The following is a 9,626-nucleotide window of genomic DNA, read 5'->3' as shown; positions in this document are numbered from 1 at the left end:
TGTTAGACAGTCTCGGCCGCGCGCTACACGGGTCGCAGCCGGCCGCCGTGGCGAGTCCCCGCCGCTCTGGCGAGGGCCGCGGGTGTCCGGCGTCGCCGGTTGGGCTCCCCGCGGCTCCCTCCCCGTGGTTTTGTGGCCGCCGGGGGCCGGTACCTCCTCCCGCCGGGCCCGGGGGCGGTGGGCCGGCAAGCCCTCCTGCGCACAGGCCGCGGTGGCAGCGCTGGCAGGTGTTTGTACCTCGCTCTGTCTGTACCTTGGGGGTTTGTGACAAATTCTCCACCGGCAAAAATCTTCCCAAAGGCATAAACTTGATGTCACTGCCCGGTCAAGTCTCACAACCCGTGCTCCCCACACGGGGCAAAATACCATGGCTGTGGGCAGGGAAGCGGCTCAGCGAGCTAAATCGTGAGGGTGAGCTCACCCACCGCCACCGCTTTCCGACAGCAATATGCCGGGGAAGTCCTGCCAGGTGGGGAAAGGACCACAGCCCGGCTGGTGGTGGGAGCGGGGGTCCCAGGGGGAACCGGAGGGGGCCACGGCCCGGACCACACAATGGCAGGAAGCGTGAATCAGTGTCCCACGCTGGGCCACCATCGCAAGCGTGACAGGAAGAGGGGGCACCGTGACCTGCCACACTGACACGTGCTTACTGATAGATTAAAAAAGGGACAAGAAATAGCCAATGACATACCTCTGAGGATGCGATGAAGGACGACTCTTCGCTACATGGGCCAGTTGCAGAGAAGTCAGCACTTAGATTTCTCTACAGAAAAACACAAGTCCTCTCAGCACCTCTCGGCAGCTCCTGCTGCTTCTCCAGAGTACATTTAATACTGTTTTATAAAAAATGCGGTATTATATATTCTGGAGAAGTGAGGACTTTGGCCTCTTCAGAGACCTGCTTGGAGAAGTCCCATGGGTTAGGGCTCTAGAAGGCAGTGGGGGTCCAAGAGAGCTGGTGGGTATTCAAGGACAACTTCCTCCAAGGTCAAGATTGGTGCATCCCCAGGAGGAAGAAGTCAAGCAAAGGAGCTAGGACACCCGCATGGGTGACCAAAGAGTTTCTAGAGAAACTCAAATGGAAGAGGGAGCTTCACAGTATGTGGAAAAAGGGACTGGCCACTTGGGTGGATTTCTAGGAGCATTGCATAGATGCAGCAAGGAAGGCCAAGGCCCACTTGGAACTGAATCTGGCAAGGGATGTCAAGGATAACAAGAAGGGCTTCTTCAAATACATCAGCAGTAAAAGGAAAACTGGGGAAACTGTGGGCCCGCTGCTGAATGAGGTGGGGTCCTGGTGACACAGGATGCAGAAAAGGAGGAGTTACTGAATGCTTTCTTTGCTTCAGCCTTCACTGCTAAGGCTGGCCCTCAGGTATCCCGGGCCCAAGAGGTGAGAGGGAAAATCTGAAGAAAGGAAGACTTCCCCTTGGTTGAGGAGGATTGGGTCAGAGATCACCTAGGCAAACTGGATCCCCACAAATCCATGGTCCCCGATAGGATGCACCCATGAGTGCTGAGAGAACCGGTGGATGTTTTTGTCAAGCCACTCTTCATCATCTTTGAAAGGTCACAGAGGACAGGAGAGGTGCCTGAGGACTGGAGGAAAGCAAACATCACTTCCATCTTCAAAAGGGCAAGAAGGAGGACTGGGAAACTACAGACCTGTCAGCCTCAACTCCATCCCTTGAAAGGTGGTACAACAGTTCATCCTGGGGGTCATCTCCAGGCATGTAGAGGACAAGAAGGTTATCAGAGGTAGCCAACACAGATTCACCAAGAGAAGATCATGCTTGACCAACCTGATAGCCTTCTGTGGTGGTGTGACTGGCTGGGTCGAGGAAGGGAGAGCAGTGGATGTTGTCTATCTCGACTTCAGTAAGGCATTCGACAGTGTCTCCCATAGCATCCTCACAGGCAAGCTAAGGAAGTGTGGGTTGGATGAGAGGTCAGTGAGGTGGACTGAACTGGCTCAACAACAGAACTCTGAGGGTTGTGATCAATGGGGCAGAGTCTGGTCTGTTCAGCCTGGAGAAGAGAAGACTGAGGGGGGCCGGACTCTTCAGTGGTGCCCAATGACAGGACAAGGGACAATGGGCACAAGTTGGAATGCAGGAAGTTCCACCTGAATATGAAGAAAAACTTCTTTACCATGGGGATGACGGAGCAGTGGAACAGGCTGCCCAGAGAGGTTGCGGAGTCTCCTGCTCTGGAAATATTCAGAACCCGCCTGGATGCGTTCCTGTGCCCCTTGCTCTGGGTGTACCTGCTCAAGCAGGGGGGTTGGACAAGATGATCTCCAGAGGCCCCTTCCAACCCCTACCATTCTGTGAGTCTTTGATTCTGTGAGGACTGCTAGAGCACTGGAGGAGGTGCTAGGACATCTGGCACATGGGAACAGACCGTGCCAGCACAGGTGGTGGTCTGTGGTCTTGGCTGCACATCCCACCTTGAGCTGTTGTGGCTGAAACCTCCTCAGCCACTGCTGAGCCCCAGAGGGTGAGTCTTGGCCTGGGTCTGGCCACCAGGCATGCACTCCCTAGGGCTTGATTTAACCCTTCCCCAGAAATGGCTTTTGCTTGAAATACTGGCAATTTGGAGAAAGATCTGTATGGAGCCACCCTGCAGTTTGTACTCTGCCTGCCCATGGTTATGGCTCAGAGGAGTTGTTCTTGGCTGTCTTTGCATGAGCTGTCGCTATGAAAGAAGCAGGGACAGCAGCCAGAAGAGTGAGAAGTGAATGGGGGTGGGGGGGAAGCGGAAAGGGAAAAAGCCATATCCAGAGCAAAATAAACGGCCAGCAGAGAAAGCTATTTTTTAAACTTTTCAGTCAATTGTCCTGCAGGGAGAGTCCCATTGGCCTCAGAGCAGAGATGTTTATCTGCACCCACATGCCATACCTCACAGAGCAGGAAATGATACAGTAGCACTGAAATAATCTCCTTTACTTGGCGCCTCAAGGTTTGGGTCCAGCTCCTGTGTGGGATCTGCAGTAGCCAGGTAGCTCCTCAGGCTGGGCTTGTCTCGGGGTGTCCCTCTCCAGCCCCATGGGAGAAGCCCAGCCTCTGGACATGTCCAGGACCTGCAGGGAGGTCAGTGTTTGGGAGCCCCTGTCCACCCATACTGGCTCTGAGTAACCAGCACCTAGCTAGGGGATCTCCTTGTGGAGACACTTTGGCAGGGAAGAGGGGTTTGCTAATTAGCTCTGGGGCAGAAGCAGCAATTTTTAGCATGGATGCTTCAGCTGAAGAAGTAATAACCACCGCACGATGGCATTGTCTGCTGCAGCAAGAGGCAGAGGCCCTTCCAGCTCAAGAAACTCTGCAGGAGCCTTCCCCAGGGGCAGAGAGCAGTGTGAGCTCCTCTCTGCTTTCTCTGATTCCCCCCTGCTGCCTCCTTGGGTTGATATAAGGAGTCGTGGCCCAGGACAGGAATCTCCCTTACCCTTATCCCCAGCAACCCCTTTTTTAACTATCCCCAGCCAACCCCAAAACACTAATGGCCAGCATCTGTAGCCTGTTGCTTTGTTAGGAAGTGGGACAGATGCATTGACCTTAAAAATACGTACCACAGCCAATTGGAAGCCCAAGGAACGCTTGCATTAGGTGGTGGGGCAGGCACGATGCTCCCAGAAAGTTTGATGTAAGGCAAAAGCATGTCTCCCTGGGACCAAGCTGGTGAGGGAGCAGGTCACTAGAGGGGTTGTAGCTGAAACCCAGTGGGAGCATGGAGGCTCTGGACAAAAGCAGAGGAGAAGAAGACACTCTGTTCTTACAATGTGGTGTGCAGAAAAGCTCAGGTGGGAGAGGGAAGGGGTCTGGTGACTCCCTGGTCTCTCAGTTGAGCCAGCAAGGCATGAAAAGGGTTCAGAGCCCAGGCAGAGAAACTTGTGTCTGGGTTTGTTTCCCTGTCCAGTCCCAGTGGTTATTGTGCTAGGTCATATAAAGACTTGTTGGGCGTTGGAAGCCCTGTGGGCTCCTGGGGCTGTTTGCTGCTGCTGGTGTGCGTCCCTGGACACCAGTGGGGAGCTCAGTGCATGCCTGTGTCTGAGGCTTGGCAGAAAATGCTGCTTGAATGAGCAGGGTGACAGCTCTGGTCTGTAGGGCTGTGGTGTCCCATTTCTGTAAGAGGCTGTCAGGGATCTGAAAGCTTGTGGGACAGGAAGGCTCAGCTCAGACCAGGGGGTGCCAACGGCCCCAGCGCAGCCACATCTAGCAGGTCATAGCACTGCACTTGGCAGCTCCTCTTGGCAAAGGGGGCTGACCCAGAGGTGCCACCGGCTCTCATGGAGACACCGTTGGGGGTCAGCCCCAGTGGCATCACTGGAGAGAGGTTTTCTGGCTCTGTCCTTCACCCACCATCACGGCTTAATGATGAGCTCATGTCAGATTCATCCCACAGATGCTTTTGGAAGGCATGCAGCCTTCTCCTGCCCTAAGGAATTGGGAAGAGGCGAGCCTTTCCAAGAAGGTAATAGAGCTGCTTCTGGTAAGCTCCTTTCTTGGAGACTGGCAGCATTCATGTGCAAACGTGTTGGATGAGGAAGTGGGGATGTGGAGAGGTGACGGCTGTGCTGGCCCATGCATGTCCTTGGATAGGGCCCAAGGGCTGGGTCTGCAGCAGGCAGAATCTCCCTGCATCCCTGAGCAAAGGTCTGGGGCCAGGACCCAGCCATTCCTGCCAGGAGAAGGACCCCTCTGGACAGAGGGGTTGCTGGCACATGCACTTTCTGCTCCTGGTGCTGCGGGAGCGGAGGATGGGGGGGTGTAACTGGGTCTGCTGCAAAGAGGCATATGACTCATCGTCTTCCTCAGCTGGGGCAGTAGGCACTAGACTGGCCCTGGGCTCTGGCAGAGGTAAAATAGCAGAGCTGTGGCACTTTTCCTGCTCCCCACCTTCTGCCTATTCCCACAGTGGCCCTGATAGGACCCTTTTCCACGATGCAAAGGAGGGGAGACCCCCCCATACCACCCTGAGGTGAGGCACAGCACAGCTACTCCTACGCCAAGGGAAAGCTGTGAGAGCTATGGTCTCCTGTGGCACACAGAGCTTTCTGTCATGACCATCCTGACCCGACCTGCTGCCACTCTCCTCTCTTCCCTGCAGTGCAGTGGTGAGAGACTGCCCTTTTGGGGATCATCCGGCACGCCTTCATCATGCCAGCTGGGTGGAAATATTGCCTTCAGGGCCTGCAGCTATGCAGGAGGATTGCAACATCAGGACTCTGCAGCTCCATAGGGACTTACCAGGACCCCGGGGACTGATGTGCTCAAGCAAGCCATTCTGGCAGAGTCCTAGCACGCTCCTTCCCCTTATCTGAAAAGTTCTCTCAGATTTCATCTGGATGCCCAGAAAAGCCTTCCCCCTCCACTGTCCTAGGGAAGAGCTGGTGCCCAGTGGCTGCGTTTCTCTCCAGGGGACAAGTGACTCTTGTCTATTTAGGAAGTGCTTAACTGTGCTGCAGACTAAACAGTTCTGTGTTTGTTTCTTGGCACATAATTATTTTCAACCAACTTGTGTCTTGTATATTTCAGCAGCCCTTGCAGTCCTTGGTTGTCCCTGTGGGACAACTGCAGAATGAGTTGTCCTCACTTCTGGCTGCTTTGGCTGCTGAGGAGAGGCATCCATTCCCACTGTAGGTATGCACCTTTCCGTGTAATGTCCCACTGGGATCAGCCACCAGCTTGCAGCTCAGATGTGATGCTGCTGGGGAAAAGCCACACGCCACAGGCTGGCTGGCTTGAGATACTGACCGATAGCTGTGGGCTGCCTCACTGTGGAAAAATACAGAGCATCGCATTTTGCACTGTGTGCTGGAGCCCAAATTTGTTCTTAATCACAAGGAAGGAGGAAGCCATTGTGTTCAGAGAATTGAAAGTCTCTGTGATGTTTTCTGCTATTTCTGAAAATGTTTTCTATGTAAAGCAGTTTCTTAAAAACAGTCCTGCACTGGTTGATACTTCCCAAATCAGAGTTGTTCCATCCCCTGTGGAGATGGTGACTGCAGACAGCCCCAGACATCTGCTCTTCATTTCCTGCCCTTTTTTTTCAGTGTGAGAAAGTTCAAAGTGGTGCAGGGCCAAACAAATTTTCTGGATCCTCTGTCATTCAATTCACTCCCTTATCACACTAATGGCTCAGGAGCTCTACATTAAGCATAGGCTGAGGGCATCTCCAAAATGAAAGGCCACCTTTGGCTCTAAGGAACTATCTCCTGAGTCTGGCACTGGTTGCCTTGGCTGGGAGAGAGGAGGTTGTTGGGTTGGTTCTGGGCTGCTCTGGGCCATACCACCCAGTGCTATATCATCGGAAAAGCCATCGAGGTTTCTCCAGACTGAAGTCTTGGAATCTGGTCCCACACATCAGGGACCAGCTGCACATGCTGGCCTCATCTGCAGTACGTGCATCACCAGTCTCCCATGTCCAGGCTCACAGACCTTGCTGCATGTGTGGTTCTTGAAAGAAACTGGAGGACCCCAGTTCTGGTGAGTGTGGAAGCTCTGCTGCAGTGGCAGTTCTTGAGCTACCTTGAGTCTAACGGTTCTGGGCTGCAGCAAAGGGGAATTGTATCAGAGCAGTGGCTAAGCTGCCAACCCCACCGAGTGGTGGGTATAGTGCAAGGATGAGCTGCCACAAGGGAGCTCAGAGCTGGGAGCATTAGCAGGGAAAAGAGAGTCTCATCATATGCCCAGAGTTGGAGTCCTGGGTCAGCCTGTCTCCTTTGCAGCATTGAGACAAGCTGGGTCTTCCCAGCTTTTGCTAAGTGTTCCTGCAAGCCTCCGAGACAGAGATCATGGACAACATTGTGAGTAGAAAAGGATGCTGTTAATACCTGCTACAAGGGGTGCTGGGCTTCTCTGCTCCAGGAAGAACAGCCGCTGAAGTCTTGGGAGCTCCTGAACAGACCATGCAGTGGAAATCATCAGCATTCTCATCTGATCAGCTCTGGCATCTCTTTCTTCCAGGTCACATACATACAGCCTCCCTTACAGGTCTCACTGACTTTTCCTTTTTCTCCAGTTATCACCTGATTGCCAGGAAGACAAACCTATTGTAAAAAACAGCATGTTCCTTGGACAGGAACCAAGGATAGCTGAGGAGCATAAATTTCCAGCATGGAAACACCCTGAAGGAGACACGCCATGATTTGGGGCCATTTCCTGTTTGGTTAGGTCATAGCACTTGTTCTCCTTGCATTTTGTTTTGCATATTGCCTTTGCAAGGTCAAATTGCTTTTTGCCTTCAACAGCAATTCCCCCAGCATTAGTCGTTATGTTGCCTCCACCTGTGAGGATCTTGACCCCGTGAACAGCCCTGGCAAAGCTGCAGGGGGCGGGAAATGCTGGAGCTGCTCTCACGTCTCTCATGGGGAAGATGGGATCTGGCCCTGTGGCCAGTGGTATCTGTGGTTTGGAGCAATAAGCCAAGCTCCTGGCTAGTGGTTGCCAGTGAGCAACAAAATGTATGGCATCAGACCAGGTTTCTAAGCATGCCTTGTGCTGTCACCAACCTCCAGCCCACACCAGCCCTTGTTCTCCCTTTCTCTGCAGCAGAACCAGCGTTTACGTAGCAGGACATCTGTCCTTATACTAAACTGTCCTTAGAGCAGAGCAGGATCTGGAGCCAAGAGAGCCCAGACTCCACCCTCGATACTCAACTGTCTGACATGAGCCATCAAGCCCTTTTGTGGGTGTTGAGGACCAAACCTGGAGCTGTGTCAGATGTCCCAGAGGTTACAGTCCCAGCCCCAAGTGTACTGTGCCCGGTGCATGATCCCTCTGCCCACACTTGACAGCAGGTGCACAGCCGTATGTTTGCTCATGTTTTTTCCTTGTCCGTGACTCAAATCAGCCTAAGGTCCTTCCTCATTCGTACTACAGTTTAAAGTTATATGGGGGAAAAACCCAACCCTCTTCCTAGTATCTACTGCTTTTCTTTGGTGCTATACCACCCCTTCAGAGAGCCTCTGAGTGCTAAGGGTAATGTCAGGAAGCCTCCTTCCAGTCCTCCTAAGGAAGAATGGGGAAGGGCTGTGATAAGCTGCCCCAGCCCATGGTCTTCACTGGAAGGATATGACGTTCTTGGTGGGCTTTCTTCCTCATCAATCTCGGTCTGCTTGGTTTCATCTTCATACATTTTCCTAGCACTGTCTGTGTTCCCTGGTTCCCAGTTACTCAGTTTTTCTGCTTTTTGTTTCCTTGAAAGCTGGTTGTCCCTGACTCGCAGGGTTGCACACTCCATTGTTTGGGCACTGTGATTTGTGTTTATGGACTGGGATTGCTGGTGTCCTCCTCTGCCTGCCCTCATACACATAAAAATTTAATCTAGAGTCCCAGACCCACACTGAATAACTGCTTGCTATTCCTAGAAACTAAAGCAAAATTAAATCAAATTAAGAAAACAGCAATTGCCTAGGCAACTTTAATTGTAACTAAAGGAGCTAAAATCAGCAAAGCCAAGACAAGCCCAGAGAAGTCCTGAGATCCTTCACTGTCAGATCTATGCAATGCCTATGGTTTATCGCTAGTTACAGCAGAAATATCTCCTGGGCTACAGCAGGTCCTCTGACTTCAGGGTTTTCAATGCTGCAAGACCTAAAAGAAGTTCAGTAAGCAGCTGGCACTGGGGTGCTGGAGGAGCAGATGTGCAATGGGAGGGGAAGGGCAGTATAGGAAGCAGGTTGGGAGAGATGATGCCAGTTTTCTGCCAGCTGTAGCCCAGTTTTGTCACTGCTCATTGGAGCTGATTGCTGTGCCTCTGTGTCGTCCTTTTGGTGGGAACTGCAGGGTTTGCTGGTGGCTTAGACCCACACCACTGCCAACACTTGAAGGCTTGCCGTGTCCCACGGAGGCACACCGAGGCTGCAGTTGCCCTCCACCCTCCTGCTGTGGGGTTTCCTTGTGCAGATGCCACCTCCAAATCCAGCTGCTGAGCTCACTGGGAGCAAAGGGAGGTCTCCAAGAGGGTCCTGGAGGAGTCCCCTACCAGGCAAAATACCACCAGCCCAGCCTGCGTGGGAAAAGCAGCTGCCTTACCCTGCCAAAATGCTGTGTGTGCCTTAAAACAATGCCTGAGGCAAGTTGTACCTTTAGCAAACAAAGCACTCACCTTCCCACTTATGTGTGTGCTGGAGCCCTTCCTCAGTTTTATCCATCGCTGGCAGTAACCCCTTTGCAGAAAAAGTAGAATCTCTTTCTTTGGGGGAGATATGCGCTGTGCCATCACTTCCAGTAGCCAAGGTGGCCAATGGCCTTGGGCAATACCACTTCCTGGAACAGAAGTTTCCTGTATGGCTCTGCAGGGTCTAAGAAAACACCATTTGGGGAAGGGTGGAAACATCCCAAGAGATGCAGCATGTTCTGTTCTGGCTGTATCAGACTATTTCAAGGTCTTAATTTTAATTATATTTCCTTTAAATGGGTTTCACCTTCTTGTACATTATAAGGAAAGGCTGAAGTTACAGGGTAGGAGTTTCACCAAATGTTTTTAAAATGCATCATACGAAAACCTGGGGGTTTTCACTCTTTAGGAATAAAACCCTAACTAGAACTGTTGGAATTTCCCACAGCACAGAGAAGCCAGGTTTCCACAAGCCCTAAGAAGACTCTGGGGAAAAAATATTTCAA

Source organism: Phalacrocorax aristotelis, chromosome 8 (genome assembly GCF_949628215.1).
Source record: "Phalacrocorax aristotelis chromosome 8, bGulAri2.1, whole genome shotgun sequence".
Taxonomy (NCBI): domain Eukaryota; kingdom Metazoa; phylum Chordata; class Aves; order Suliformes; family Phalacrocoracidae; genus Phalacrocorax; species Phalacrocorax aristotelis.
This window is presented reverse-complemented; position numbering follows the sequence as displayed.